This window comes from Nymphaea colorata, chromosome 5 (genome assembly GCF_008831285.2).
Source record: "Nymphaea colorata isolate Beijing-Zhang1983 chromosome 5, ASM883128v2, whole genome shotgun sequence".
NCBI classification, from domain to species: domain Eukaryota; kingdom Viridiplantae; phylum Streptophyta; class Magnoliopsida; order Nymphaeales; family Nymphaeaceae; genus Nymphaea; species Nymphaea colorata.
Genome location: NC_045142.1, coordinates 20,573,281 through 20,580,206, shown reverse-complemented (window position 1 = coordinate 20,580,206; position 6,926 = coordinate 20,573,281).

Genomic DNA, 6,926 nt, shown 5'->3' with positions numbered 1-6,926 from the left:
GTCTGACGACAGTAACACATTGTTTATTAATGTCTCCTACTGTACATGCAACTCTGTAACAAGTCTTCTATGAATCTGTCTTATTTGCTAGGACAGATTTATGGGACAGAACAATGTATTACTTTGCCAAACAACATCTTAAGAACCTACTTTTATGTTTGAAAATCGACCAAAGGTTGAATGTTCTTGTTGGGTTTTTGGATCTAGATATTAGACCAAATGTAAAATCACATACAAAACCCAGAAGCAAAAAAGTAGGTGGATATATGTGTCTATGTATATGTATGTATTGCGCTTTTGTGTACTGGATGCTCCAATTTTTTAACATTAAAAATTAGTCTTTAATGCATTGTAATTGTTGCTAAAACCACTAGGAACTGCTGCTATGTACATGTCGTAAACTATTGCTAGTCCTCATTTTTTACAAGCCACCAATATAAGCATTGATCGTGTAAATAAATGCATTGCTTAATAAAATGCACTATGTGATCTACTGTGAGAGGTTGGAGGATTTCTCTATCCAGAGCTGGGTGGAGAAGTTCGAGACATATATATATATATGATTTTTGACCAAATGTTAGCCTAAAAAAAATATCTGTGTGATCTTTGGTCAAATTTAGATTTGGATTTGGTTCTTTGCAAGACACAAACAATCAAGATGCATTGATGACAATACGTGGGTTTTTTTGTTTTGAATAATTTTTCATAAGGAGTTTTGTTTTGTAAAGCACTTGTTGGAGTTCGATTGATTAATACACGGCTGTCAATACACACTGGTCACACAAGGCCCTAGCAAACCAGATTGGAATTTAAGGGCACGAGCCACATCTAAATGTCATGGTGTTTTCTTTCAACTACACATTTCGTTGTGGTGTATAAACACATGTCTGTTGATGAACAATGCTTTTTCATGAAAAAAATCCATTCATCTCCCTTAAAAAAATCAAATGGATGATTTGAGCAAGAGACACTTTCATTAAAAGGTAATCTAGACTGTTTTGTTAGTTTGCATATGTCACAATAAAATGTTTACTTTTTAATGCTAGATATGGCTGAGAAAGTAGATAATTCATGGCTTGTGATGGAAGCCCAAGTCTAAGATGCCATATGTCTATTCACTTGAGACTACATTCATTGCCAACGTTAATGTGAAGATCGAGATCTTACATACGAACAGGCCATCTCTCAAACTACCCAGTCCAAACATTGTCCTAGAATTCAGGTCCTGCAAGAAGCAACCATTGGAACCAAGATGACTTGACATTTAGTAAGTGAAACAAGTTTACTTACTGATACAATTTGGAATATAGTAAACATTTTTTAGTATCAAAGAAGTTGTAGAGAGGCTTCACCAATATGAGTAGCATGTACCATGGTTCCATTTGGTACTTTTATGGGATAAGGTGATTTTAAGACAATAACATTAGACAGAAAATTAAGGGACGATGACATGTGGTCAGAGGCACCACCGTCAATGATTCATGTGCTTGATTGTGAATATATCATACCTGCAAAATGAGATTGACCATTGGGCAGCTGTGGCACAAGAGCAGTTCGATCTTAAGAAGTTGTTTTAACTTATTGTATTCATCCATTGTTAGAACATGAGCTTGATCCTTGCTTCGATTAGGCAAAACAAAAGACACTGAAGCATTAAATGTATTTTATCTCCATCTATGGCATTAGTACCACCAGCTCTTTGTTTTCCTCCTTTTAAGTGGGAAGGCATCCATTTAGCTTGAAACATCTCCCCTTGAGTGACCTACTGTGTGGCAATGACTACAATATAAAGAAAAGAGAGAGAAAGGCAAGAAGAAATGAGACAAAATTTGACGTGGTTCAGTTCAGGAGAACCTTCGTCCACACTAGGAAAGGCTTTCTTGCCGTTTTTCACACTATTCATCCTATGTACATCAATATATTATATAGGGCAGCATGAAGCAGCATAAATCACCCTGTAACCGATGAGAGATTTTTGGATATAATGATTTCATTGGTTTTTTTATTTCTCTCTAACGTTCAATTTGAGAGACGTGAGCAATTCAACATCATTATGATCTTTCTTTTTCTCTTTCTTCTTAATGTTTCATCAGGATCATTTCTTTTTCTCCTTGACTTTTAGTGTAAGAAACGTGGGCCAGATCAGGACCATTATGGCTCACACATGATAATCGATTGTTTGAATTTGATTTATAGCTTCCATTTGTTGGGGCCATTACTGATTGACATTGCATAGAAGATTCGTTTAGTGCTGAGTGTGACGTTGCAGTTTCCATTTTCTGTTTTCATTTTGGTGAGACATTGTAGTTGTGTTGGGTGTTTCAGCATTTGAGTGAAAACTTCCATTTGTTCCTTGCAGCTGTCGATGCCATAGCTGGATGTTGCAGTTGATTTGGGCATTACATTATTTCATTTAAAACTTCCTTGTTGGCTCGATTTGTCAAAATTGCCGTGAGCCAGATTTGAATAGTTTGTAAATGGGAATGGCTGATGACTTTGAGTTTGTCTTGTAAGTCAAAAAATTGATCTTTCCTAAAGGCTTTGGTTCATATGTCTACAATTTGGCCAGAAGAATTGACGTATCTAGTGGTCAGGCGCCCTGAACTGGTCATTTCGCGCACATAATGATAATCAATCTGAATATGTTTTAACTGATTGTGGAAAACTGGATTTTTGGTTAAATAAAGTGTGTTGTTATTATCACAATGAAGAATAGGTGCTTCGTAATTGTAATGCCAATATCTCGAAGGTTTTGAAGGAGCCAAGTAATTCTACAGTTGTTGATGCCATGGAGCAATATTCAGCCTCCGCACTGGATCGAGCGACGGTGGATTGCTTTTCTGCACTCCAGGAAATACAGTTAGCTCCTAGGAAAGTACAGTACCCTGTCATGGATCTTCTGGTGAGATGGCATCCAGCCCAATCTGCATCTGAGAGGGCATATCTATCCATGGTGCTTTGAGAGAGGATATGAATGCCATAGTCGGTAGTTCCTTTGATATATCAGAGAATACGCTTGGCAATTTGGAAGTGAGCTTGAGTTGGATTTTGCATAAATTGGCTGATAAAATTCACTGAAAAAGTTATCTCTGGTCGAGTGATTGTCAAGTATTGTAATGCTCAAACTATATCATGATAAAGAGTTGGATATGAAAAAGGTGAAGTATCTAGAAGAGCTAGCTTGGCTGCCATAGGGGTGTTCATAGGTTTGCAATCAAGCATTTGAGCTCTTTCCAAAATGTCCTAAGCATATTTCGTTTGAGTGAGAAACAGACCATCGTAGGTATGCAAGGCTTCGATCCAAAGAAAATAACTTAGTTGCCCCATATCTTTCACTAGAAATTTGACTTCAAGCTTGGAGATAAAATTCTGAATTCAGTTAGAAGAGCTGCATGTAAGAACCATATTGTCGACGTAAATTAAAATAATAAGACAATGGCCATTTTCATGAAATGTGAACATGGATGGATCTGAATAGATGCTCTGAAAACCGTAAGTGAAAAGAAAATCACTTAGCCATTGAAACCAAGCTCTAGACACTTTCTTTAGCCATATAGTGCCTTTCGAAGATGACAAACATGATGCAGTAGAAGAGGATCTGCAAACCCCGGTGGTTGTGACATATAGACCGTTTCATGAAGCAATCCATGTAGGAAGGCATTTTTTAGATATAATTGTTTGATGTTCCATTTGAAGATGGTAGCAATAGAAAGTACAAGTCATATAGTAGTTGGTCGAATGATGGGAGAGAAAGTCTCTCGGTAATCGATCCCTTCTACTTGAGTGAAACCCCAAGCAACTAGGCGTGCCTTTAAACGTTCAAGACTTCCATATGCTTTGGGTTTGGATTTCAAAACCCATTTTGATCCAACGACGTTCATGTAAGGTTCTCTTGGAACTAAATCTCATATATTATTAGATCTTAATGCAGTCATTTATTCTTCCATGGCCGCTCTTCACCCATCATGCTTTAGAGCTTGTTGAACTGTTTTGGGCTCTTTGGGAATACTGGAATAGATGGTATGAATGTTGGCATACTTAGGATTAGGTTTGTGAATGCCTACATAGCTGTAGTTAACACCGTTCAGTTTCCTAGAGACATTGATCTAGCCATAGATCTTGTTACTATGGTTCGAGTTCCCAAAGAGGTTGATTGAAGATTGGTGTCACTTGTAGTTTCTGAACTATGTAAGCTTGGTGGAGAGTTTGGCGTTGGATCAGGTGGATCGGCTGGATGAATATTTGTATCGAGAGATCTATCTTGTGGCATGCTTTATTGGAGATCATCATAGACATTTAGACATGGATCTGGTGTAGGGCTGGAACCAGATTAGGGGTGATCGGAAGTTGGCATGGTTCTATCACTTGAAGTCTCGATATCATCAAAGGATAAAAAATCACTATCCATGACATCGTCCTTATAGAGAGAAGACAGATTTTCGAAAGGGAATGGGTTTTCATCAAAGAGGACATGCCTGGATATGTATAGACGTCTGAAATTTGGTTTGAAACATTTGCAACCACTATGAAATGTGTTATATCCAATAAATATACATGGAACAGATTTAGGGTCAAATTTGTTTTGAACATATCCTCTCAAATATGGGAAGCACCTGCTGCCAAAGATATGCATGCTGGAATAATCAGGAATCCTTTTAAACAATATAACGAAAGGTGACTGCATAGACAATGTTGAGGTGGGAAGCCTGTTCATAAGAAAAACAGCTGCTGAGAAGGCATCAATCCAAAATCTCTTTGGTGCATTTGAATGACAGAGCAATGTTAGACCCGATTCAGTGATGGAGCAATGCTTGCACTCAGCTTTGACATTTTGCTCGGGTGTCTTGGGGCAGGAATACTTTCGTTTAATTTGAAGGTTGTCGAGATATAATACGAAGCAGGAGCTTGTATATTCGCCACCTCCATCACTTTGGAAAATTCTTATTTTACTGTCAAATTGGCGCTCAACCATTTTGTGAAAATGAACAAAGGCATAAAAAAATCAGATTTGTGTCTTGGAGGGTAAAACCATGTGAAATGGCTATTCCCATTGACAATTATAGGATGAAACTGATATTGTTCTCGAGATATAACTGGTGCCAGTCCCCAAAGATCACTGTAATTTTTTTTCAGTGGGAAAGAAACAATATCGTCTTTTTCAGTAAAAGGCAATTTGCAAGTTTTTTCCATTTGGCAACTAGCACAAACCGAGAGAGAAATATTAGGTAAAACATCAATATATTCCTGGTTTTTAAAAAAGGGAGAACAACAGATTGAGGATGTCCCAAACGTGCATGCCAAAACTCTTCCGTCACTTGTGGGAGACGTGATGAAAAGAAAATCTTATGATTGCTGTGATTGTGCCTTAGGCATTGCTATTAAGAAGGTTCAGTCCTTCCCATTTTCACTTTTCACCTATTCAAATCAGACCTTAGGCATGCAATATCTTGGATCATATAGATATGTAGCCCTCCACATACGTCATGATAAGGTCTAAGATGCCCAGCTAAGCAAGAAATCAAGTCTAAGGTCTCTGAGAAAACTTGTTCCTATAGGCCAATAAGCAAATTCTAGTCCATCAATTCGAGTTCTAATTCCAGATTTTTTAGAGTGACATCTCATCCACATCATGACAATGATGGTAAACACAAGTGCAGTTTCTCGTCTCCACTGCTCTTTTTCTCATTCCTCTTCTTAGCCACATGAACCTGCAGACCCGTCAAAGCCAGATATGAGATCGAGTTGGCTGCACATCCTTATGAACTCACAAGTATACAGTACCATACCAAAAAGGATGGGTTTTTGGTATTTTCAATTTTTTTAATGAAGTAATGTTAATTTTAGACTTTTTAACTTTTTCTTAACCTCTTTTTTAGCATTTTAAAATGTTTCTTTATTATTATATACAGGGAAAAAGATGGGGGTTTGGGTACTTTTGAATTTTTTATTATATACAATGTGGAGACATAGCACACTATAATGTGACAGTGGCCACAAGATTCAAGCCTTGAACTCCTTGAATATGAACTACCTTGCGACCCAGTTGCCATATGTACCTGGAGGCAATCAACCAATCGTTATTCAAGTGATTCCGAATGAAGCATGATTTAGCCAATTCATCATCAATCGCCCATTTTAAAAGACACAGATTTGCTTATGGGTTTCTCTCAGTTTCCACTTGATTTCACATTTCACTCAGAGAAATTTCCAAAATATTGACAAAGTAGCTCTCAGCATCGATTTCACTCTCAAACTACAGGCCCACACGGTCCAGCATCTGCAGTTCGCCATCACCCATTGATGTTGAAGGCTCAGGCGACCATCTATGGCGTTGTTGAGGAATCGATCAATGACATCACTGGAGTTGGTCAACGAGGGCATCTGCAGTTTCTCCAATGCATGCCTCCTCTTTGGTCATGTGAACCTGCAGAACTTAGGGATGTCAAAGGGTTGGGTTAGGTCAGACCAGGCTGACTCTTACCTAAATGAATGTGGGTGAACCGGATCTGGAAGAGCCTTCAGTTTTTTAACTTAAATTTTTTCAATCCAGACCAGACTGATTACCTTAGGGGCTGTATGACTGCAGTAACACATCGTTATTATTCTCCTAAATCTACCCAAAACAAAGGAGACATATTCATATAACACTGTAACAATTCTTCTATGAATCTGTCTTATTTGCAACAATGTATTACCGTTGCCAAACAGCCTCTTAGATCTACCCAAGGGTTGAAAGTTTTTGTTGGGTTTTGGATATACATATTAAACCAAATGTAAAACCACACCAAACCCAGAAGCAAAAAGTAGGTGGATATATGTTTGTATGTGTACGTATCTATTGTTCTTTTGTGTACTCGATGCTCCAATTGTTTAAACCATTACAAATTAGTCTTTAAAAGAACTGTTAATTGTTGCTAAAAACACTG